Source organism: Protopterus annectens, chromosome 2.part2, assembly GCF_019279795.1.
Source record: "Protopterus annectens isolate FY-2018-M chromosome 2.part2, PAN1.0, whole genome shotgun sequence".
NCBI classification, from domain to species: Eukaryota; Metazoa; Chordata; order Ceratodontiformes; family Protopteridae; genus Protopterus; species Protopterus annectens.
In genome coordinates, this window is record NC_056730.1 from 66327433 (window position 1) to 66354647 (window position 27215).

The 27215-nt window shown below is 40.1% G+C and overlaps 1 protein-coding gene across 4 annotated transcripts in view; it reads left to right on the forward strand.

The window, feature by feature from the left end:
- Positions 1 to 27215, forward strand: part of ERICH6 (glutamate rich 6) — a 419490-nt gene that overhangs the window by 282918 nt on the left and 109357 nt on the right. The gene's annotated exons all lie outside the window — the stretch shown is intronic.

Below are 27215 nucleotides of genomic sequence, written 5' to 3' on the forward strand. Positions count from 1 at the left end.
TATCTTGGTGGTGGCAGTGATTTCTACCGTATAGTCTGGGTAAAAGGGGCACAGCTGGAGAACCTGTGCCAGCCTTCCCCAGAAGTGTCTGTGTGGTTGTATAAACTCTTATTTCAAAGTGTGTTTGTATCAGCTACTTGGGCAGGGACACAAAGCACTGGTTGGACAGAGAGGGTGCTGGAGGTTTTAGCTTGCCCACTAGGTGAGATCTAGACCCTATAGCTGTGAGAGTATTAGAGCATCTGTCTTGAAAACATCCAACGCACCAGATCTCTGCCTGTATCTATATGTAAGTAGGATTTCAGAACTGTGTTTTTGATTAGATATAGCTAGGAAATAGGAACATTAGACTAGTTTGTTTTTCTGTGATATCAGAAGTTTTCTACGGTATTATTTTAAGTATTTCTCTGTGATCTCTGAACTCTTGACTAGCACTGTGTAGTAAGAAATATTGTCTTGTGTTTTATTATTTATTATTAAATATTTTTAAACCTTTCAACTGTGGCTGTTTTGTGAAGAGATAATTTAAGCTCTAAGAGTACATTGCATGTATATAGTGATACTGCACAAAGTCACTCCTAATAAGCTTTGCTGTTCAGTCACACTTACCATTTAGATAATAATATTGCACAGTAGTAATTGGACACCCTTTAATAAGGGCCTTTGAGTAGCTGATAAATATTATCTGAGTGGTGGCAGTGATTCCTACCATATAGTCTGGGTAAAAGGGGCACAGCTGGAGATCCTGTACCAACCTTCCCCAGGAGTGTCTGTGTGGTTGTATAAACTCTTATTTCAAAGTATGTTTGTGTCAGCTACTTGTGCAGAGGCACGAAGCACTGGTTGGACAGAGAGGGTGCTGGAGGTTTTAGCTTGCCCACTAGGTGAGATCTGGACCCTATACCTGTGCCAGCAGGGAGTCTTATTGGGAACCTGGAGAGAAAGGGAGAGACCAGCCCCAGACTGACTGTGATCTCTGTGTGCTCTTAAGGGAAATTGTACTTTACTGTGTGTGTGTTTATTATCCTTTTCCCTATATAGATGACCCTCTAGTGGTGAGGATTGAGGATCCTTGATTGCTGGGCCAGTGCATGGGCATCACATATTAATTGGTGACAGTGGTGGGATATCCATACCACATATTAATTGGTTGGCAAATACTAATTGACTTGTAGTGGTGTGGGTAGAGTGAATTCCTGTAGCTTGTGTACGGTGATCACCGAAGGTGTTTTGTACTCTAAATCAGCCACACAGTGAATACTCAAAGTTCAGATCACAATTGTTTTATTTCTATTGTTAGCTTAGTTAGTCAGGGAGAGCAGGTAGCATGTCGGCACAGGAGTATGGAAAGCTGACAAGGAGCCAGCTGGCTGAGATGTGCCAGGATAGGGGACTGGTGTATGGAAACCTGACTAAGGCAGACATGATTGCAGCTTTGGTCACAGCTGCATCAGAAAACAGCAACCAAAAGGGCAATCAAACTGGCAGTGGAGACGTACCACACTCAGATAATGGACAGCTCAATCTTTCTGCAGAGGACTTAAATATCTATCTGGAGCTAAAGAGACTTGAGTTGGAGGCCAGGTATTTGAAAATAGATGCAGCTGACAGACTGAGGCATCTAGAAAGTGAAGACAATAAGAAACTGCAATGGTTGCAGGCTGAAGAGAATGAGAAACTGCTATGCCTGGAAGCAGAGGAAAAGGAGAGGCAGAGGCAGCATGAGAAGCAGATGCTGACTCTTCACCAGAGTCATGGAGGTAATGGGAAAGGGAATAACTGGGCCCCAGAAGCACAAAAGGTCAGCAAATTTTTTCCGCAGTTTAAAGAGAGGATAATTTTGATAGTTTCATTCATATGTTTGAGAGGGTATGTAAACAATATGATATTGACCAAAGGCTCTGGGTACGGTTCCTGACCCCCTTACTCCATGGTAAAGCTGTAACTGTGTTGTCTAAAATGTCTGACGTTGACTGTTTTAATTATACTACGGTTAAGAACTGTTTGTTAGAATTGTTTAAGCTAACACCTTAAACATGTAGGAAAAAGTTTCATGAGCATAGACGCAAGGCAGATGAAAGTTTGTGTGAATATGTTGCTGAACTGAGCCCTTATTTTTATAGGTGGGTGAGTGGATGTCAGGTCACCACTTTTGAAGGGCTGGCGGACCTTGTGGTGAGGGAAAAAGCCCTTAGCACTTTGCCTGAGGACATGAGGAGCTGGTTAGTGGATAGACAATGTGCTACTTCAGATGAGTTGGGGAAGAAGGGAGACCTATACCTAGCAAGCAGGGCATCCCTGCACAGGAAAGGGGCTCCCAGTAGTACTCATGGATCTAAAGGAACCTGTGGTGGGCAGCACAGACTGCCCCAAAAGAATCTGTCAGTAGCAGGGGAAGCCACTAGTCCAGGTACAAATCCAGGACCTAGGGTTAAATGTTTTGAATGCAAACAGTGGGGCCATGTGGCATACAGATGTCCATGGTGGCAAGGTGGGGAACAAAAGGTAAGAGAGCCAGTAAGTGGGAAAGACAAAATGCCAATAGCAGGTTGTCTTGAGACAACAAGAGTACCTAACTACCATCCTGCAGATGCCGTGATAAAGAAGGATTTGGATGAGGCAGTACCGTGTGCTTATGTAGTTACACACAGTGAGGCTAGGAGACAAGCATATGAGTCTGGTAGCCTGGGGAGACCCAGACAGACTGCATACGTGCAGCCAGGACTGGTGAGGTGGTTACTTCAGGGAGGGAGCTACTTTGTAGCAGTGAAACTGAAGGTGAGCCACAGCTGCTTGTGGGTACTGATGTTCCCTTGGCGAGAGGGACTGCAAAAGTAGAGGTGAGTAGTAGTACCCAGGTTTACAGTGAGGCGCCACTGTCAGAGGATGTCAGATGTCCTGTGGAAGGGGAGCTTGGAATGGTTACAAAGACAGAGTTGAGACAGGCTCTGCTGTCAGACCCTACATTGCAAGGCCTGAGGCAGGTAGCTAGTGAGGCACCTGATTCTCAAGGGAAGGAGAATCTGTATACTGAGACAAAGGGTTACTGTATAGAGAGTGGACCAATGAGGGAGGGCTAGAAGGTGAGAGGGTACAGCAGTTTGTAGTGCATAGAGCCTACCATCTGGAGCTTCTAGCCATAGCCTATGATATTCCCTTTGCAGGTCATATGGGCATAAAACATACAAAGAGACGTATTATGCAGAACTTCTATTGGCCTGGAATTTTCAGAGATGTAACAGGGTACTGCAGGACCTGTGAGCAGTACCAAAAGGTAGGCAAGGCAGCAGACAAGGTGAGAGCTCCTTTTATGCCTTTACCTATGATTGAGGAGCCATTTCAGAGGGTAGCTATGAATATTGTGGGGTCTCTGAGTACCCCAGGTTCCACACGGAAAAAGTATATCCTAGTGGTAGTGGATTATGCACGATACCCTGAGGCAGTGGCTCTGTCCTCCATTGAGGCAAAAAAGGTGGCAAATGCTTTGTTAGAAATTTTCAGCAGGGTAGGTTTTCCAAGTTAAATACTGACTGACAGAGGCAGCAATTTCATGTCAGACCTACTAGCTTGTCTATGGAAGTATTGTGGGGTGAAGCACCTGAAGACCACCCCCTACCATCCCCAGACTAATGGTCTTGTTGAGAGGTTAAACTATACAATCAAGTCCATGCTACAGGCATTTGCAGACCATTTTAAGAGAGAGTGGGACAAATATTTGCCCCATCTGTTGTTTGCTTACAGAGAGGTTCCCCAGGAATCCACAGGTTTTTCACCATTTGAGTTGCTGTATGGGCATAGAGTGAAGGGACTTTTAGATTTAATTTGTGATGAGAGGGAAGGTGAGTGTGAACTTCACAAGGAATCTGTTGTGGCATATGTCCTAATCCTCAGGACAAGGCTCAGGGAACACATGGGTTTGGCACAGGAGAACCTGGCAGAAGCTCAACAGAAAAAGGTATGGTAAGACAGGAATGCTCGAGCAAGAGAGTATGCTGTACAGCAGCAGATAATGGTTCTCATTCCTGTCAGACACAACAAGCTGTAAGCAGCATGGGAGAGACCCTACAAGGTGGTAAGAAAGGTAAGTGATGTTAACTATGTGGTGGAACTGCTAGGCAGAAGGCAGGGGCACAAATTGTACAATATTAACATGATGAAATATTACCATGATAAGGCGGCGTTTGTACTGAGCATTTGCAGTGGATTTCAGGAGGAGTCTGAGGGAGATCTGGTGACTGATCTCCTCAGTGAAGCTCAGACTGACACCTCAGTGGAAAGGGTAGCAATGTCCCAGCAGCTATCTCCTACCCAGGTTTGAGAAATATGAGCAGTGTTACAAGAGTTTGGGGACATGTTCACTGGGAAACCAGGGTAGACCCAACTGGTACAGCGCCAGGTGGATACAGGACCCCAGAGGCCTATTAGGCAGGCCCCTTATAGGGTGCCTGAGGGAGTCAAACAGACTCTGAGGGAGGAAATACAGGAGATGTTGGAACTAGGGGAGAGTCAAGAGTCCAGCATTCCCTGGTTCTCCCCAGTGGTGATGCTGGTGCCAAAGAAGGATGGCAACACCAGGTTCTGCGTGTACTACAGGAAATTAAATAGTCACACAGAGTCAGATGCTTACCCTATGCCTAGGACAGATGAGGCCCTAGAGCATCTGGATGGGGCTAAGTATCTTACAACTATTGATCTTACCAAGGGTTACTGGCAGGTGCCTTTGCCTCCCAGTGCAAGAGAGAAGTCAGCCTTTTTGACTCCTTTTGGCTTGTATGAGTTCACAAAGATGCCCTTTGGGATGAAAAATGCACCAGCAACTTTCCAGAGGTTGGTAGTTCATATCATAGCAGGAGCAGGAGGGTTTGCCCTTGCTTACCTAGATGATATTGCCACCTACAGCCATTCCTGGCAAGAGCACCTTCAACATGTCAGGGAGGTGCTGGGCAGACTACAGAGGGCAGGCCTGACTATTAAGCCCAGCAAATGTCTGGTGGGTATGGCAGAGGTCTCCTACCTGGGACATAGAGTGGGGAGTGGTAAGATAAGGCCAGAACCTGCCAAAGTAGACACCATTCAGGCATGGTCTGCACCTGTTACCAAAAAGCAGGTGAGAGCATTCTTAGGACAGCAGGGTACTACAGAAAGTTCATCCCCAGTTTTAGTACCATAGCTGTTCCCCCTCTCAGTCCTCAGAAGAAAGAACAGGCCAGATAAAGTAGTGTGGACCACAGCATGTGAGCAGGAATTCCAGAAGTTTAAAGAAGCTTTGGGAGGACCCTCTGTGTTAGCCAATCCAGATTACAGCAAATAATTTGTTGTGCAGGTGGATGCTTCAAAACATAAGGTGGGGGCTGTACTTAGCCAAATGTCTTCAGAGGGAGAAGACCACCCAGTGGTTTATCTCAGTCATAGGCTCCAACCCAGGGAGGAATGCTATGCAGCTGTCGAAAAGGAAAGTCTAGCCATAGTGTGGGCACTGCAGAAACTCCAGCCTTATCTGTATGGAAGAAAATTCACTGTAGTGACAGATCCCAATCCCCTAACATGGTTAAACAAAGCCAGCCAGCAAAATGCCAAGCTACTAAGATGGAGCCTAGGGTTGCAAGCATATGATATGTCATTGCAGCATCGCAGTGGGATTAGCAATGCCAATGCAGATGGGCTCTCAAGACAGGATATAGGGTAAGGGATACTCAGATAGACCTAACCCTTTCAAGCAATGTTTCTCAAGGGTCACTTGAAAAACTAGCTTGAGTTCTCCGGGGGGGTGGAGATGTCTGAAGATAGGTGAAGCCTAGCCAGAGAGAATTTTGTAGATAATTCTGTCATTTGTAAATATTAATGTAAGCAGGCTTAGATGTGAAAAGACTGCATTGGATATTGAACTGCAAAAAATGTAACAGTGCACTCTGCTGTAAGTACATTAAGTGAAGCATTTTATGTCTTTGATGTCAAAAATTCAGCGCCGATATGTCTGGATGAAAGAATTATGCCTATTGTTTTGAGGCCAGAGTTAATGGCTAGAATTTGCATGTATAATTTCTTTTATTGTTCTGGCTTCCTGACCAGCTGCAAGATCAAGGGCTATTAACCTCTGAGAATCTGTTAGCCTGGGAACCAGAAAGAAATAATGTAATTTGAAATTAATCAGTGTGTTATCAATTTAAGGACAGAAAGAATGAGAGCATTAGAGCATTTGTCTTGAGAACATCCATCTCACCAGATCTCTGCCTGTATCTATATGTAAGTAGGATTTTAGAGCTGTGTTTTCTCTTAGATATAGCTAGGAAATAGGAAGATTAGACTAGTTTGTTTTTTTCTGTGATGTCAGAACTTTTCTATGGTATTATTTTAAGTATTTCTCTGTGATCTCTGAACTCTTGACTAGCACCATGCAGTAAGAAATATTGTCTTGTGTTTTTATTATTTATTATTAAATATTTTTAGACCTTTCAACTGTGGCTATTTTGTGTAGAGATAATTTAAGCCCTAAGAGTACATTGAGTGTGTATAGTGATACTGTACCAAGTCACTCCAAATAAGATTTGCTGTTCAGTCACCCTTACCATTTGGATAATAATATTGCACAGTAATAATTGGACACCTTTTAATAAGGGCCTTTGAGTAGCTGATAAATATTAGCTGGGTGGTGGCAGTGACTTCTACCATATAGTCTGGGTAAAAGGAGTACAGCTGGAGAACCTGTGCCAGCCTGCCGCAGGAGTGCCTGTGTGGTTGTATAAACTGTTATCTCAAAGTGTGTGTGTGTGTGTGTGTGTGTGTGTGTGTGTGTGTGTGTGTGTGTGTGTGTGTGTGCGTGTGTGCGTGTGCGTGTGCGTGTGTGTGTGTCAGTTACATGGGCAGGGACATGAAGCAATGGATGGACAGAGAGAGTGCTGGAGGTTTTAGCTTGCCCACTAGGCTGAGATCTGGACCCTATAGCTGTGCCAGTGGGGAGTCTTATTGGGGACCTGGGGAGAATGGGAGAGACCAGCCCCAGACTGACTGTGATCTCTGTGTGCTCTTAAGGGAAATTGTACTTTACTGTGTGTGTATTTATTATCCTTTTCCCTATATGGATGCCCCTCACTGGTGTTAGTGGTGAGGATTGAGGCTCCTTGATTACTGGGCCAGTGCACAGGCATCACAACATAGTTTTTCATTTTTAATAAAACACTTTCAAGGGAATAGAACATCAAAAACAAATCAAGAAGCTCAGTTGTTTAAGATTATGGGAAATGCATATTGTTCAATTAAATACATATTGGTGCAAAATTAATCCAGTGAGTTTAATTTTTTTTCCTAAGAACGCTGAAAACCTCAGGTTAGAGATATGTCTTTTATAACAGGACAGGTAAACAGGGGTTTCAATAAGGCAGTCAGATTGTCTGTTTTGTAGCATAATATTAGACTACAGAAGTCTCAGATGTCTCAAACATTGTCCTGGGAAGCCAAATTTCCGTAGTCTGGATCTTGACTGAATTCATAATTAATGTTAGCTATGTCTTTGCCTATATTATCTATTTGTTCTTTGAGTGGTCTGTTTTTCAGCTTCATCAAATAGACAGTAATGTTTCCTCTTTGTTAGAGGTTATCCCAGGACACTGATTCCATTCCTAACTATGGTTCAGACAGTAACTTTCCATTTAAAGTAAGATTACTGAGAGCTGGTTGCTCTTCTATAGAGGTTGTAGATTATTTGACCAGTAATTACATACTTGAACCTCCCACTCAGGGTTTAGGCAGAGGTATAACAGAGGCTTCATATCAGTTTATTGAATCACAACCCTTTATGTCTGTTACTTGTTATAACAAAGAGTTTTTAAATGTTATTTTTCCAGTTTAAAAAGAAATCCAGCAGTATGTATTGTTAGAGGCTGCACCCCCACCCCCTGAAAAATAAATCCAGGTCATGCAAGACAGGGGAAGAGGAGTAACTTGAAATTTAAAAACTCATAATTTCAATGAGTTACAGATGGAATGAGTTGTGACCAGAGACTGTTGTACTCAAGATATATGATACATTTTTTAATATTATTGGGTGAGTGTTTCATTTAATAAAGTACTGATTCACTGGGACATGTGTATCAATTAGTACAGTGGTGTTGTCTTTTATACCACCCTAAATACAGTGCCAGCCAATCAGCAGTTTAGCTTAGCCTAGTGTATGGAAACATCATCAAACTAACAAACACCAGGACACCCTGATATACTTTAAACAGTTTTGTAATCAGGTGAAAAAACTAGTGCATAAAGATAATAACGCTTACTACACAAAACTGCAGTCTAACCATAAACAAAACCCCCAAAAATTCTGGAATTCTATTTCATCTCTCCTGAACTCTGGCACAAAAAAAATCCCTGTCCAAACCCTGACAAACCTTCTCATGAAATAGCCTCACTCTAACTTTTTTCTTTATAAATTCTATAGCCAACATCATCTCCAGCTTTCCTCATGACAGAGAGAGCATAATTGACATTCCTCCACAAAAAAAACTCCTTCTCCTTCTACCCCATCTCTACAAGCACTTCTTCCACACCAGAACCCAACCCCAATTCTACCCCTAATTTCACTATCAACTCCATTTCTACCACAGCTATTAAAAGAATACTCCTTAAGCTCAAACCCTGCTCTAACGTTTCTGACAATCTGCCCCCAACATTTCTAAAGATTGCAGCCAAAGCCGTTGCATTCCCTATAAGTACCCTAATTAACAGATCCATCCATGAGTCTTATGTACCCAAATGATGGAAGAAAGTCCATATTCTTCCTCTTCACAAAGATGGCAAAAACAAAGATATCTAACTTTCACCCAATCACTATCCTATTCACTATCTCTAAGATCTTGGAAAAGTGCATTCACATTCAGCTGATGCCCTGTGTAGTTCATAAACACCTCCTACCCTCCACTCAGCATAGTTTTAGATCTGGCCACAGCACTGCCACTGCCTTTATTTCTTTCCTGGATACTGTTAGTAGAGCTCATGATAACTGAAAAATAGTATCTACCATATTCTTAGCTCTATCAAAGACATTTGGTACTGCTTCCCACACTTTGCTGCTATCACAATTCACTAACTTTGGCCTTTCCTCCACCACTCTTAACTGGTTCTCTAGCTATCTAAAAGACAGGCAACAGGCTATCAAATGACAACACTCTATCTCTTCCTATCTTAACACCTCTATTGGAGTTCGTTAAGGCTCAATACTTGGTCCCCTCCTATTCAATATTTTCATTAACAATTTTCACACATCTGTGACTAATGTTGCCCCTATTCAATATGCAGATGACTCAACCATCATCTGCTCAGCTGTCTCTATCTCTGAACTTCAACTCAAAATCCAAACAGCCTTCACCACCACTGAGTCCTGGATGCTTAAAAAACACCTAGCCCTTAACCCAAACAAATCCAAGATCATGCTTCTCACCCCCAAAAAATAAACAAAAAAGCCATGTTCAATATCTAATCCCAAAGTAAAGTGCTTAAAGAAATTATCAGCCACACAAAACTTCTAAGAGTATACATAGATGAACACCTAAAATTTGATATTCACCTGCAACAAAACATCAGAAACTTGGAATGTTCTATAGGCATAATCAGTTCTATAGCCCTGACACCATACAAACCCTTACCTCCACTTACCTACTCCCTTCCCTAATGTATGGCACCCCTCTAATCACCAACCTTCAAACCACTCTAAAAGCTAAACTCGAGACATGGTACAATAAAATTGCAAAATTCACAACAAATTCCAAAACCTTCTCCCATCACTATACTGCTCTTCCTCACTAAAAATGGCTGGAACTACCAAACTACTTTAACTATCTGCAGCTTACCATTGCTCATAAACTTATCTTTAAACCTTCTGATTGCCCCTCCTTTAGTTCTCTCTTCACCTTCTGCCTCCCATAAAGGTCCCTTAGATCTGAGAATCAGCAGCTTCTTCAAATACAGAAAAGAAACCTGCCACCTGGCCAACTTCTCTTCTCTTACTCTTTAGCCAAGAATTGGAATTCTCTACCATTAGTGATTAGAGCAATCCCAAATCCTGCCCATTTCAGAACTTCTCTACACACTTTCCTATCTTCCACCTGGAATTGCACTTGCTCTCAGCCTCCTTGAATACCTAACTCTAACAACATATTCTCTCCCTACTTTCTATGCTGTGTTTTATCTAAAATCCTCTATGCGATAATTATGTCTAATTAATTTTGTAATCTGTATCACTACTATTTTCTGGCCACAGAAATGCAAAAAGTGTGTTTAACTTTTAATTTTGTAATCAAATATGTTAGATAATGGCATACTACCATAGTATACAATTTTTTTCTGATTGTTTTCTTTATCTTACTGAGGAGCTTCTCTCCCCAGGCCTTCACTGAAAACGGGCTCTGTATGGCCCAGTAGACTTTCCAGGTTAGCAAACTGCAAGTAAATAATAAATAAATAAAATGAACAAACAAACTATACTGATGCAGATGGTTGCCCAATATTGTAATAAAACACATTGATGTACTAAAATACCTAATGGTCATATCATATTATATTAAGCTGATCGATGATATAGTTTGCAGAACATAGAAAAGGTTGTGTCATCCATACCTCCCACTGTACAGATTTTTCACAGAATGTCCAGATTTTTTCCTCATATTTTTAGTCCATTTTTCATAAAATTGTGATTTTCTGGCAAATTAGTGTCAAATCATTAAAGATTGAAGTTACAAAATAATGACAGCCATTTGGGCTTCAGACTTCCTAAAACCCGTCATTCTATCAACTTTCAAATCTGTAAGAGCAATTTTTAAAAATTGTCCCTATTTTTGGGGCTTAGTGTCCAGATTTCTTCCCGTAAGAGGTTGAGAGGTATGTATCATCTCCTTCACAAGTACAGTATACAGCCGTTAGTTAGCTGGTCATTCTCACTTCCAGAGCTGCAGGTTTTAAAAGCATCAGCTTCTGACTAATTTTTCCATTACTGCAGGTTTCAAATCTGATAAGGTTGCATCAGTCCCATTTTACTGGTCGCTTATATTCTCAACTGGTTCAAACAATACAGACCCTGAGGACATAACCAACATGTTAGCAGATAAATTTAGATCAAACTTTCCCCCCTTTTCTCTCCAAACCTTCCTTACATACCATCTTTCTGAAATGGCCTCAGATCATCTCTATACATATCCTGAGGAAACTCTGCAAGGCAAAGACCACTAGTTCTGTGGGTCCAGACAATGTGCCTGGCTGCTTTGTTGTCAGCACCAAACACAGCTTATCAACTCACTAGTAAATCTCTTCAGATTCTGTTTCTCATCTGGCTTCATGTCAGAGCTGTGGAGAACAGTTGTGGTCAATCTACTCTAGAAAGTTGGATCAACCAGTGACCCTGAAAATTACAGACAGATAAACCTAACTAGCCTTATTTGCAAAGCAGTGGAATGCATTATAATGGAACTTATAAGCAATTGCTTATAAGTTCCATTATAATGCATTCCACTGCTTTGCAAATAAGTCAGTCGTCCTTGCACCCAAACTAATTTGGATTTATAAAAGGTTGCTCATGCCTCCTAATCTTAGAAGACTTCTTTAAAAAAGTCACTGAAGTATTTTGTGAAGGTAAATCTGTTCGTTTGGCTTGCTTCCACCTAGTAGAGGCCTATAACATAATTCTACTTTCTGGCATTATCAACAAACTAGTCAGTGTAACCCACTGGATAGTACACTGGTTCACTACAAGAGCCCAGTCTGTCAGTTTAGGAGGCATGATCTGATCTAAAGGCCCTTTACTAGTGGGAGTCCCCCAGGTATCAGTTTTGGGGTTACTTCTGTCTGGTGTTTACTTCTCCACTGTCAAAGCTGACAGTATGGGTCTGTGACTGACCAAGTTTGCAGACGATTGCAGAATTGAAGCTATGATTAACCCTCCACTGGCCTCATGGATTCTCCAAGTGTGCCTAACGTACAAACAAATGGTGTCAGGGCATAGCCTAAAGCAAAATGCCAAGAAATATAGTACCCATATAACTATCACATAGCTAACACTCCCCTTTAAATCTGGCATAGTCATCAGGGACCTGGGCACTTTCATAGAAAATCAACTCGGCTTTCACCACTATATATATATATATATATATATATATATATATATATATATATATATATATATATATATATATATATATATAGATATATATATATATACATTCTACCTAGCTCAGTTGATCACAGGGGATATATCTTCTAAGTCAAAGAACATTACTATCCTTCCCTATTCCTCCCTTATCTGATCTATAGTAAAATATTATGTCCCTTTTGGTTTGTATCTGCTCAAACACATAAATTGACTCAAAAAATCCCACTACTTTCTCAGAAAGAAGACCAAGGGCATGGTTTCCAAGTGCTATGCAGACTACCATAAAGTCTTATTTCTCTTCTCTGTTTCCAACAGACTTAAGTGGCGACATCTGCCTTGGACTTTGGTGACCCCTGCCTTGCCTACAAAGCCTCATATGATTCAGTCCTATGTGACCTTCTATGTATTCACACAACAAAAAACATCATTAAAATGCATAAAAAAATAAATAAACCTCCACCACAGCATAAACAGAACTAGTTTGTAAGATAAAAAAAAAAAAACATCTCCCAAAGAATTCCTCTGCTCTAGAACAGACTTCCCCTTCACATTAAGCAAAGTAGCTCCTGTATCTGTTTTTAAACACAGCAAATGAGTAGATGGGAAACCATAAATTCACTCCAAATCTGCCCCTTAACCCTGTCATAGAAAGGGGGAGTAATTAGTGAAATTTGCTCATAATACAGGGTAGTAGCCAATCCAGTGGCACAGAGAGCTGGAGCCTTAACTATAGCCCAAGTGACCCAGGTTAATTTAGCAGCTTGGGCATCTGAGGCACTGGCAGGTGAGGATGGGCATGCCAATCCTGGGGGGAGGGCACACATTTGTATGCTCCTTGCACTCAATCCCTTATGGGGGCTGGGGTCATGAGGAAGGTGTCTTTAGTAGGAACAGGTGGGGACATTGGCTGACTGGGGCAGTATGCCAGCATATGTCCATTGCATTTCTGCCCATCAGGCACATACCTGCATATCTGGGGAATGGGAAAGTTAAGGCTTAGAGTAAAAATGTCCCTCCACAGTAATATGATGTTGCTTTAGGAGCTTCAGTCTCTTCACCAGCAGTGAGCATAGGTTGGAGAAAATTTGGGAGAGGAATAGGAGTCCCTACTAGAAGAGGCCCCGATTGCAGCTGATAGTCAGACGTGGGGTGGCATGAAGTTCACAAAAAAATAACTGGTGGGATTGTTTAGCAGACAGGCTACAAATGAGCTATCCAATCAACAGGCTAGTATGAACCTATGTAATTTTAAGAAACATGCTGGCAGTTTTACTGACTGCATCAGTGACAGTATAAAACTGCAGGAAGTAGTGTAGGAGTAGAGACTGTCTGATTGTATTAATTACTACTAGCTATTAAATTTAGTAACTGCATGTTAACATGGGAAGCCACATATACTGACATTAACACTTCATCAGAAAGAAATACACAATGCAAAATAATATTCAATAAACATATTTCTGCTGGCAGTAAATTTCAGAATTTACCACCCTGGAGTCCTACCAATCCATATCAGACAACCACTGCACAGGTTACACTGCCCATTTGTGTGACAGCAAAAGAGGGAAGTTGTATACATTTAAAATATAAAAAGCGTGTGTGCAACTGTTTCCATGTTAGCATATTGACAGACCCACACAAAGGCTGTAGGTAAAAAGTAAACAACTGGAGACAGTGTCAGTATCCTAGGATGTTCTGTCTGAGCTATTTCAATAATAGAAACCGCAACACACAGGACATGTTTTTTCACACCTGCTTGGGCTAATGTGATTTTCACCAAACACACTGAGACCCAAAACAAAGAGGATGTTACCTACTACAATCCTAAAGAGGGAACTTGTCTGATATTCACTTGGTACCATCAGAAAGAGAGGGAACACCTACTGCCACTCCCCCCTCCCAGAAGAGTACTAACTGCCTGCTGATGGAGGGGTATCTTTACTACAGAGAAAAGAGTGCAATGATAAAAATGTAATAAAAAGAGATGAGTGAAAAGGGAAATAATTGTAAAGGGACCTGACTCAGAAAAAAAAAAAACTAATTAAGCCTACAGAATACTTCCATGCTTCTCATGCCAGAAACACCAGTCACAGTTGAAATGCTGTAGATATGTAGATACTACAGAAAAGAGAGAGAAAGGCAAAAGACATGCCCTATAAGACTGTACAATACACCTTTCAGATATCCCAGACATCTTGGCTCAGTGAAAACTATTGGTTTAGGTGATTAACATATGGTTTAGGTGATATGTCACTCCCTTTCTGTACCACAAACCTGCTGATTTTGGAGAGACTCCACCTTGATGATAGTACCTGACGTTTGCAATTCTTTCTCTTCTAAGTCTCTCATCTTCATTTCTGATAGGGTGGTATCACTGTCACATCTCTTAGTCATTGTACATATGTTGTTTTACATTCATTCCTTCAGGTATCTGCTCTATTAGAGGTGTCATTCATTCAGCAGGCAGGTACAATAACTCTGCAGGTATTTACTGGAAAAGCTCACCAAGACTGCCACAACTTGCTGTGAGTGAAAGGTTAGTTTGCTTTTGCTTTCTTGCATTTTTTATTACTTTATATATTGTAATTTGTTTTCTTTGCACTGCATTTTCCTTGTATTCTGCTTTTAATTACATATTAAAACTAGGAAAGAGGAAGCTCACGATAAAAGACCAAAAACCAAGGAAAAAAAATACCAGGTCCGCCAGCAGAAGCAATAATTCAAAAGGCAGTATGGAAACAGTCTTTATTAAGAGTTGTAGTAAGCAAAACTGTAGAATCCACAATCAGAGACAAGCGCTTTCGCCCGGATACCTTCCAGGCTTTATCAAGTCAAAAACACTGTGCAGCCTTAAGCGACTGCTTAAATAGCTGTGTTAATTGATCACATGCTAAATTAAAAATGCGTGCACTTTTAAATAACATTTTCTGATTGCTTGCATTAATGAAATACATTATTTAAAAACATTGTTTAAAAAACATTAAAAACAGATTTAAATTATTCTAAGCTTAAAACCATTGAAATTGGTATGCAGTAATACAAAACTATGTTTTTAATACCTGAGTGCAGGTGAAACTTTAAAAATTTTATTTGTTTTGTCTGCTTCATGAAGCGCAAAGTACTTTATGATGCCACTGAGTTGAATATTTATGTGTCATTGCACGGTGGTGTAAATGACCACCATGACCAGTGATTTACCTATGTCTTTAAAAATTCATTTTCCTAAGAAGATGCTCAATAATATGATGATGGAAGTAAAAAGGGTGAAAAATGAAATGGGCAGGAAAAGAAAAAGGAAAGGAAAGGGGAAAGGGGGGGTGATGGTGAAGGTGCGAGAAGGAAAGTGGAGGAAGGAAAAAAATGACAGGTGGGAATAAGCTGGGAGGGAGTGGTAGAAAGCGGGAAGTAAAAGAATGAACAGGTGGAACAATGAGTGATGGATGAATGAGTTGAATAAAAATAATAAATGAGTAAATGCATAAAATAATTATTTGTTTATAACCTGGCCCTTCTAAACTTTAAAACAGAGCCAATACTAACGGTGCCATTAAGGCCTGGGGCTTTGCCTGCGTCAAGTTTGAGCTGCCAAATCAGCTCTCTGTACTCTAATGTAGACTCCCAGTCCCCCCCTCTAACATTAGGATTTACTTGTTCAAGGATCATAAATTTGAGTTTATAATCCGGGCATTCTAGGGAGTGCTTAAAGAAAGCGTTACTTTCTTTCTTTTTTTCTATATCGTAGGTGTGCTCGTATAATCTTTTTCTGAATTCTCGTTCAGTTTTCCCTACGTAAAAACCGCTACAGATAATGCACACCCCTAAGTAAATCACACCTTTTGTGCCACATGAAAAATGCCTGGGAGGCCGTATATTAATGTGGCGAGCCTTTAAGCAAAAATGCGAGTCATTTATGATTAAGGCACATTGCTTACAGGACCCGCACTTATAGGTGCCATTACGTTGGTGTTGTACTTTTCTGAATGTGCTTGGTCTTCTCTCAAAAATTTCTTTTAAATTTTGCCCCCTTTTTCTCACGAATTTAGGTTTAATAGAAATTATATTTTTAAAATCCTCATTACTTGCCAGGACAAACCAATATTTGGATACAATATTCTCTATTTGGGGTGAATTATCCGAAAAAGTGTATGTAAAACTGGTAACGTTCTCATCAGTCCTGTTCTTCTGTGTTTGAAGTTCATGGTTTTTAGCCAAAGAGTTGCCTAATAAGGGGGTATATAAAGAGTCTCTTTTACTTGCTACCTCTTCAATAAGGGTTGTAAGTAAATTATTGGGGTATCCCCTTTCAAAAAACATGTTATATAGATTTTTTGTTTCTTGTAGGAAGTCTACCGAGTTGCTACACATTCTAGAGGCTCTTATTAAGTGCCCCTTAACTATTCCTTTCTTTTGATGGAATGGGTGTTGGCTATTATAATGTAATAAAGAATTTGAGAAAGAAGGTTTCCTGTATACCTTGGAGTGCAATTCTAATCGTTGAGGGTCCCTGTATATTGTTACATCCAAATAGTGTAGTTCATTTTTACTGATTTTATGAGTGAAAGTCAGAAAATCAGTGGTTGTGTTTATATATTGCAAAAAGGACATTAACTGGTCTTCCGTGCCTTCCCAAATAATGCAGATATCATCTAGGTACCTGCAATAATAAATGAGATGTTGTGCCCATGTAGTGTTAAAGATATATGTTTGCTCCCATCTGTGCAAAACCACATTAGCATAAATGGTTGCACAGGAGGCACCCATGGCTACTCCTTTAAGCTGTTTAAAAAGTTCGCCATTAAAGAAAATATAATTATTTTCTAATACCATGCCCATCATTTCAAGTATTAAATTTGAGAAATTGCTACCCAAGTTTGTTTCATTTTTGAAGAAATCACCAAACAAATCCAACCCTGTTGTGTGGGGGATGCTTGGGAATAAGTCTTTAATATCCACAGTAACCATAAGAGCTGAGGGGGAGCACTTTACAACTGGAAAATTTCTTAAAAATTCCCACGAATCTTTGCATACGTGGGTTAAAGCTGGGATATACTGTTTGGTAATGTAGTCAATGAATTTAGCGATGGGCTCCGTTATGCCCCCTGCACTAGAAACAATGGGTCTAAAATTTAATGGGTCGGTTCATTTATGAATTTTCGGAATTCCAAAGATTACAGGGGTTGTGGGTTTGTTAACTAGCAAAAAATTGTAAAGTTTTTCATTTATAGAGCCTTGTAGAAGGTAATCATAAAGAGCATATTTTATTTTAGCCAAAGCAATATTGTATTCATTACGAGAAATTAGGCAATATTGGGTCTCATCATGCAATAAATGATGCATGTGCGCTTCATAGCTAGAATCATACATGAGGACCACCCCCCCACCTTTATCAGGTTTCATGATCCTGATGTTTTCATTAGATAGCATAGTTATGTATTCAAGCTCATGTACTTCAAAATTAGTTTGCCCAGATGTGTTTGCGCCATGATAAATATTACGGAAATCCTGTTCAATTAGTTCCTCATAAATTTTAAGTAATGGGTGCGTGGGGGGATTAAAAGTGCTTTTCCTATTAAGCCCTATCAGGTTGCAGGCATTCCCTTTAAAAACATGCTTTAAATTTAGTCCCCTTGTGAATAGTTTGAGATCTATCAATAATTTGGCTAAATCTACCCTCTTACTTGGTACAAAATGCAAGCCTTTGGTGAAAATGTTGAAGGCTGTTTCACTAACCAAAATGTCCGTGTAGTTGTATATAGTATAATCTTTTTTTCTATATAAAGTGCAGTTAGTTTCCTTAGTAATCTCAATGGTGTTTTCTCGAGAGGTTGTGTTGCTTGATACAATAAGATTTATGGTATTCAAAGGGGCTATATGTGAGTTGGGCTTAGATTTTGATGCTAATGCTGCTTGTTGTTCCACCCCCACCCAGTCCTTTGTTGTTTGGGACCCCAGGCGCCGGGCCTCCCGGGGGCATGGGGAAAATCCTGGTTGTATTGCCTTTTACCCTTTTCGGCCAAGCGTTCACTTCTGCGGGGGGCTTCACTGAAATTGTGCTGAAAAACATCATCCCCTCCATTTTCAGCTGTGCTTGCTATTCTCATGTTAGTTCTGGCTCTATTATAACAGGGATAAACTAATTCATCCCTGTATTCATGCAAGTCCCTTTCAAGTTTTCTTATTTTTCTGTTCATAATTTTAACACAAAATTGATCAACGTCATCAAAGACTTTGGTGTAATCATGCTTAACCATGGCAAATCCATTGTCAGAAGTGACTGTTTGATTTAATGTATTTAACTCATTGGTTAATATGGTGGCTTTAGCTTCATACTCAGAAATCATTAACTCCAAAACTTCTATCCCTGCTCTATCAAAAATATCACACAGTTGTTTATAATGTGCTGTTCCATGCTTAACATAATTAGGAAATTTAAAAAATCTCAGTCCTTTTGGAATGCGTTTAACTCTAACACATTCCCTCAAGTAATCTATCTCCATTTGATTACTTCTTAATGTGTACAACTTGTTTTTAAATTCATCAAACTCTGATTCAATCGAAAGAGAGTTGATGGAATTAACAGTACCTTTATGAAAGTTGAATGGTTGATTAGTCCAGTTTGCGAAATTAAAGTCCTTTTGTTTGTCCCTGGACCCTTTATGACGTGCAGCATTCTTGCTATGGCTGTTAGAGGCCATTACATTCTCCTCGGTGTCATGATTGCCATTAGATACAGCTGATGTAACTTTTTTTCGTTGCGTGTCCAAAATAAAAGTTTTGTGAGATTGATTACTAGAACTCGGTTCGGAGCTGATGGTAGTATTGGTTAGACCATTTTGCTGCTCTTTCAATAGTCCTTTTAGCTCCGTTAGCATGCTAAGAACCTGATTGAAAAACTAGGAAAGAGACCAAAGCTGTGTCTCTCGTGAGTCGCACACAATTTTTCCCCAACCTCCTACCCTGGTGCTGTTGTGTTCTTAAACTCAACCGGCTTTCTACTTGCCTGCCCCTTATGTTAATTTGACCAGATATCTCCTTTCCTCTCCCCTTTCATTGACTGTTGTGAGAAAGCACAAAATTATCATTTTGCGAAATCACTCCCCTTCAACTGTTTAAATTTATTGGCCAGACCACTGTATTCCATAGAACCAGAATACAAAGTGTCGACTCCCTTTCAATCTATCTTGCTCTTTTAATTGGTGGCTGTCCACTTAAACAGCTACTACTTAAGTTGCCCCTCTTTCGTATCTAACTGATTAGTGCACATTGCAGTGCTTAGGATAGCAGCCATACCTCTCAACTGTCCAGAGTTTTGCAGAATGTCCAGATTTTTGCCTTATATTTTTGGTTTGTTTCTCCTAAAATGTGTGGTTTTCTGACAAATCATTGAGACTAAAGTTAGAAAATAATGGAAGATGTTTGAGTTTCAGACTTCATATCTTTCAGAAAATCCATGCTAATGCAAAACCTGTTATTCTATAAACTTTCTAAGTTTGTAAGAGCAATATTTAAAAAGTGTCCTTATGTGTGGGCCTTTGTCCCCCCATTATTTGTGGATATGTCCAGATTTCTTGTTCTGAGAGGTTGAGAGGTATGATAACAACTCGTTTTTTTCCATCTTACCTTTAAAATCTGCAACATCTATTGAAAGACCACCAATTATTGCATAGTCCACATTTTGCCTCTGCGTAGTAATCTTGGGATTAGTGCTTCTGTTTTCTCCTGTAGAGAGAAGGAACACAGGGACATTATTTCCTGGAGACTACTGATTACCAGAAAGCATAATAACTGCTTTGTAGGTGACAGCTTGGAATTTGTGCTTATATTCTGCTTCTGGTGAGAGAGGCAGCAGAGTGCATTGATTCTTACTGTTTCTGGTTTGGCAGTGAATGTCTGTGCTTGATGTTCCTGACTGGTCTGGTTGCTATTCAAGGCACTTACCAGGAAAAGGTTACAACAAGCCTGCATAACCTTGCGTCATCTGGGACAAGACTGTGGATCACCAAACAGGCTGTGGCCTGCGTTTCATCCAAGGATTCATGCTAATGTTTTGGTTCTGTTGAGAGAAGAAGCAAAGGAGTATTGTATCCCAGCATAGTGAAGCTGTGGTAAGACCAGGCAGTAGCAATTCACTTGACTCCCCTCTTTTCATCACTCTTGACAAGCTAATTATTTTCAGTTACTACTCTTGATTTGTTTCTAACTTCAGAATATCTGCCTAAACACTTCATCCTTAAATTTTCAGGGCCTACTTATTAGTTTCTCAAGTGTTTGGCAGTGCCCTGTATAGACACAGCCACCTTGAATGACATTTTTCCTGTAAAAGCAAGACTGAAATTTCACCAGTACCTAGTTGCACACAGGACAACTAGCTTGCAGTGACAAGCACTGTCCACAGAGTTGCAAACCAGATACTCCTCTAACATTGCTTTACATTTTGACTCCAACTATCTAATTAATAGAAAAGTGTTAGTTGTCATGGATATGAACTTTTCCACTATCTCTGTTACCAGCTTAGTGGATATGGGCATCTTGAGGAAATGTAGAAATTGCTTCATGTTTACTGTCAACCAGTTAATTTTCAAACAAACTGATATGGTATGTGAGAGATGTATTTACACACCGTCACTGGAGGCAAAGTTCTCATGTAAAACTACTCCTAATGTCAATAAGGTTGTCAGTAGTACACACTCTGCACCCATCACACACAATTCAAAGCAGACATGTAGACCAACATATGCTGAGGCACTTAAATGCAACCTTCCTAAACCCCAAAGACATCCTAGATGAAGTACACATAACAAATACCCTCAGCAGCCCCAGATCCACTCTTTCAAAATGACACCCACATCAACACATACAGCTATGTCTCATGGAGCCTCTACTTCTAAGCCCATAAGGCAAATCACAACACAATCCAACATTTTGGTTATTGGAGACTCGATCATGAGACACACTGATGTCCTGTCACCAGGCTCAGTAAGGAGGAAGTCACGGTCAGTTGCTTATCAGGAACTAGGATTCACCACATTACACACACACTCAAGTCATTGGACCACAAGTACCTGTACAACTCAGTCATATTCCATATGGGTGTAAATGACCTGATACATACCTCCCTAGACTATATGAAAGGAGACATCATGGAGCTCTCAGAATATGTGTCCCATGCTGGTATGAGCCTAGCATTGAGCAGCATTTTTCCTTCAGCAAGGATGATGCCACAACACTTACAAAAGATGCTTGACTTAATAATTGGCTTAGTTTCTGGTGTCATTTTAAGGGGATGCAATATTTGTCAACTTGGAAAGAGATGGTCAGCAGACCACACTACTTTGCCAGGGATGGTCTGCACCTCCCCCTCTAGGCTTTTGAATATTAACTAAAACACTGTTTACTCCCATAGTGCCTTTTTTAGGCAATGCCAAACTGAAAGTACTTCCAACATAGCAAATCAAAACCAAGAAAATCTAAAGGTATTACTGCTCAGTGCTAGGAGTCTAAACAAAAAATTCTACTCCCTAGAAGCTCTCTTCACCCTAGAGAATGCTGATGTCTGTGCCATCACTGAAACATGGTTTAAAGCCATGGGAAGCACACCGACAGTGCAAGATTATAATGCCTTCCACACATTTAGATCAGCTACTACACAGACAGTGTAATAAATATACCTCAAAACTAGTCAAACAGGACAATGCACTTGAGATACTCCATGTTCAAATCACCATAGGGAAATCCAATACCACTTCCTTGCAAGCTATAGGTCCCCTGCTATAACCCAGGAAACCCATACTATGTATTTAAACGTATTGGAAACACACACCCTGCAACCCAATACCATATTCATGGGCAACTTACCCCACTATTAACTAAGAATCCACCAAGTGTATGGGCACAGAAATTCCTGGATTTTGTTAACTAAAACTCCGTGGACCACATTGTCAATATACCAACTGGGGATGCAACCATACTGGATCTGGTTCTCACTAATATGGGAGAGTGCTGCACACCCCCTAGAACAATGCCTTCTCTGATAAGGTCAGGCCACAAAATGGACTCCTTTTAAAACCCAGACCTCCATCTAGCCCTGGTATATTCAGGAATGAATCCAAGGCTAACTTCCTGCTATTAAGTGATAACCTGGCAAAATTTCAAGCCTCCATAAACCCTGTAAACACTTCTACCTATGCAAAACTGTTCACAGAAATCCTATACAAGCATGTTAATAGCCGCATAGAGGCAGCTGTACCCACTAGGAAAAAGTACAGAACCAACTCAAAAAGCAAGCCACCCTGGTGGAATCACAAAATTAATAGGCTGCATAACATCACGTCAGTCACCCTGCTAGACAGGGGTCCAGGAAAGTAAATAATGTGGGAAGAAATAGCCAGGGAATTGTTATGGCTAGGCTTGTATAGGCCCTAGAGCTGATAGCCTAGTACCAACCTATGAACCTATGAAAAAAATTACAGCAAAAGTTAGGAAGTGCAGTACCCAGTCAGGTAAAAGGACTCTCATCAAACTAAACAAACAACTCAGAGGAAAGTCCACCAAAGCCAAATTTTAGGTAAATTTGGCCTCCCAGGCCAAGGACAGCCACAAGGCATTCTTTAGCTGGGTCTGCAACCTCAAAGCCAATACACAATTGTGTAAGAGCTTACTGTAAATGGAAAAACCTATACTGAGCCAGAAGATATAGCAAACCAATTGGCTGGTAAATTCAGCTTCATCTTTACTCCTCTCTCCCCCTCAATCTTCCCTCAGGAAATACCATCAAACATAACTCCCCCTGCTATCACTAGGGAACAGGTCCTTAATGCGCTCTCTAAGGCCAAGAACACTGCATCAATGGACCCAGACTATATCCCAGGATGCCTTGTAAATAGCATGAAACATGACTTATCAGGCCACCTGGAATTGCTATTTAACTGTTGCCTTCAAACTGGCTTTGTGCCTCATGAGTGGAGAACAACAGTCATCCCCCTGAACAAAAGTGGGCCATCTACAGACCCTGAAAACTACAGATCCATAAGTCTCAGTACTGTTATATGCAAAGCCATGGAAAGAATTATCATGGAAATGATCAGTAATGCTATAGTAAACCTCCAGACACTGGACCCAACCCAGTTTGGTTTCATGAAGGGCTGTTCATGCCTACTCAACCTGGTGGACTTCTTTGAGAAGGTCACCAAAGCAATGGATGATGGCAAAATGGTTCATACTTCCTACCTTGACATGGCCAAGGCATTTGACATAATATCCTACTTGGGCATTGTTGACAAACTCAAGAGGTTAGGTACACACCCGTATATCACTCGGTGGATAGCCAGTTGGTTCACAGACAGGACCCAGGAAGTTAGAATTGGGGGGTCCACCTCCACAAAGAGGCCAGTCACAAGTGGAGTGCCTCAGGGACCTGTCCTTGGACTGCTCCTTTTTGGCCTTTACTTTTCTGAAGTCAAGGCCAATGTCAGTGGTCTCTGGCTGACTACATTTGCAGATGATTGCAAATTAGGAGCTGTCACTGAATTCCACATTGACACAGATGTTCTCCGGGAAGGGCTGACACAGACAAACAACTCGTGCCAGAGCCATGAACTAAAACTGAAGTCCAAGAAATGCATAATAGTATCCATTGGGAAGTCACCCACCCCTGGTAACTTTCATATTGACAACACACCCCTTAGAGATGACCCAGTAGTCAGGGGCTTAGGAGAAAACATAGACAGTAATCTAGCCTTTGATTATCACGTGTCTATATTAGTGAGAAAATCATTCTATGTTGCGCAACTTATAAGCAAAAGTATAGCATCTAGATCCAAGGAAGTCATTATTCCACTGTATTCGACATTCATCAAACCTATCATTAAGTACAGTGTCCCCCTTGGTCTGTACCTAACCAAACATATCAAACAATTGGAACTTCCACAGAGGTTCCTCACTAAAAGAATAAAGATCATAAATAAAATGTCCTATGCAGACTGTCTCAAGGCCCTATCCCTGCATTCTGTCTCCTACAGTCTGTTGAGGGGATATCTATGCCTGGCATACAGGGCATTGTCAGACCCCACTCTGATGGAGCTCCTGCATATCCACAAAACAAACAGCACCAGAATTACCGAGCCTAAAGATTTAAACATTGCCTGTGATTTAAATAGGACCTACTGGAGAGACAGGTATGTATCCCAGAAGACTTCCCTGTCTCTGGAACAGGCTCCCTATCCGTGTGAAGCAGAGCTCCTCCCTAACCCAATTCAAGTGTAACTTGGACAATTGAATGGGGAACAGGAAGTTCATCCCTGGCTCAGCACCTGTGTCTCTAATGGACACAGGCAACCTGTAAATGGTTCATCTCCTAGGCCATCTCCCAAGACCTTGCTTACACATATCAAGGGTACCAGAACTTGTCAGAGATTTGGGATGTATGGCTAGGCTGTAAAAGATAAACTAGGTTATCCAGAAATGGATGGATGTTTTCAGGCCTCACTATACTGGATGTAGCTTAGGATGTGGGTTCAAAAATGATAAAAATGGTGCAGTGAGTAAGCAGAAGTGAAAACAATAATTATTCCTTCTGATTCAAGTTTTTGCTTTTGTCTAGGTTTGGTCATAAGTAGTGTAAACATAATAAATTCCAAAAGGAAAATAATGATTAACACAGTGTTTACAGTGACTATGCCTAAGTAGATGAGGTAATAAATGGCTGTGGTTTTTATGCAGAAGATTGTTACTACTCTTTAAATAAGATATTACTAGAAACATTGATGTTTTCATAGAAAGGGATATTGTTATAGTTCCTTAGTATACTATGAATTAAAAGATTGTTGATTTACTATGGAAATATTACCTCTTTTCTGTTTTAAATTTAAATTTTAAATTGACATGTAACATCAGTTACAGTGACTCATACTAAGGACTGACAGAGGACTGACATATTCAAAGCTCACCTAATCTCTTAACAGTTTATATGCACTTAGTTTCTAGCAGTCCAAGTGATATATCCCATGGATGAATGCACTGAAAAGATTGTGTTGAATACTGCTGGTTTCAATAGTCTGGGTATGCTTGTAAATGTATGTTTACAGGTCTTAATAGTGTATAAATAACATACAACAATGAAAGTGTCCTGAAAGGGCAATAGTCCATAGAATGCTGGTTGTAGTGACCTATATTGTTGAATTCTTAGGCTATGGTTACAATTCCAGTTACATAAAGTCATTGGGCATGTGTTTGAATTTTAAATTGTTTGGTTGTAATATTTAAAAAATATATTTCACTATAAAATTATTGCAATAACCCAGGTATATTTTCATGGTATTACATTGTGCCTGGCATTGTTTCCTAATAAAGTAGAAAAGCTTTGAATAAAAGCTTAAGTGGTGATAAAGGCAGTTATGAAAAAATATTGTGACCTTCAAATACTTATCAGATTAGGATGCATAAAGATGATGTCAAAAACAGAGGCTAAAAAGATTACATGAATATCTGTCAAAGTGGTCATTTTACAATGTGTGTACACAATGCAGAGACTGTCCAAGAAGGCTTTTATTAGAAAACAATGAGTGTGATTTCAAGAAATATTGATCTGTACTAGCAGGCCTATCTTGCTGGCATGCTAAACCTTTCAATAAGACAGTAATGGTTTTCTTTATATTAGCAAATGAAGTCATATTACAATTTGCATGGACTAGGCATTATAAATATCAACAGAACCATTACAAAGGTTTAAAAGTAACCTAATAAAGAGTCACAAATAAGAAAACAACATGTACATGGTGACCCTGAATTTGCAAATGATAAATGTCAGTTATTTCTGAAAGAAGAAACTTATCTGTTTACAACCTGAGATGAAGGGTTGTCTCAGTCACTCTTCTAAGATCATCAAATGAATTTAAATGGAAGCTGCAGGTAATTACAGCTTAGTGAATGAGTCTTTGACTTGGTGGTGTGTTATGTGGTGTGGCCATGCCTCAAGGTAGACCAATTCTTTCTTTAAGCTGACATGGCTTTGGTGCTGACTATTGTAGCTGATGGTATATGAGGAATGTAATCCCTCACTCGAGATTTGTGAAGAACAAAAACTGGCTGCCATTTTTCCTCCTTTACTCTGTCCTTTTGCAAAAAAAAAAAAAGTATTTCTGGAAAATTAAATTTGAATTTTAGAAGTATGCAATTCATTTGTAGTTCAGACTTTTGACATAAAGTAAAGTCAAGATATGTATTTGTGGAAGGCATCAACCACAACTAAAATGTAGAGATTTTTGCTTCTGTTAATGTATATGCTCCCACTTTTCTCTGTGTGAGTGCAAGACCTCATTTTTATAGAGATCAGATGTTTAACATGTGCATACATAAGATTTGTAGCTTTTGATTTCAGTTGCTCTTAACTGTTCCAGATGACTAGGCCGGATTCCATATTTTAACACCTTTGCTGATTTCAAGCTGCTAATAATCTGTACATTTATAGAAGAAGGTCATGCATTTATTTTCTGATAACAGTCATGTTGCATAATAAATGGTACACTGGATCCTTGGAAAAAGATTAAAAGAGAGAAAGAAAAATGCCAGATATTAAGCTTTTTCTTTGTCTTCTGAGGTTTATAATCCATCGCAGGCAAGTTATCCATAAATTTATCTGGACAAAATATTTCACAGAGTAATGGAAATCCTTAATAAAGCAATCTCATGGATAATAAAGATCTGATTTGTTTTGTTACAGCCAACCTTATCTAAATATCTTTGGTCAAATCATGCTGACTAAATAAGCAACTCATTACATGCAATGCCCTCTTACCTATCCATGCAGAGAGTTCCTGCACCCCTACCCTTTACTATACCTATCTGTATGATCACCAAACCTTGAAATAAGTAACATCAGTAAGTAAGCTGCCCTTTCAGTTGCCCAGTCTAAAGAAGCTTTGATACATTTGGCCACATTCAAGCATCTGAATAACAGTCACAGGCAGCACTAAAAATAACATTCTTAACAGTTTGCATAATTTTCCTTCCTAGTTTTTCTCTCACTCAAGTGATTTCATTCTCTAACAGACTCTATTTTATTTATCCATGTCCAGTATTCAAAAACTCA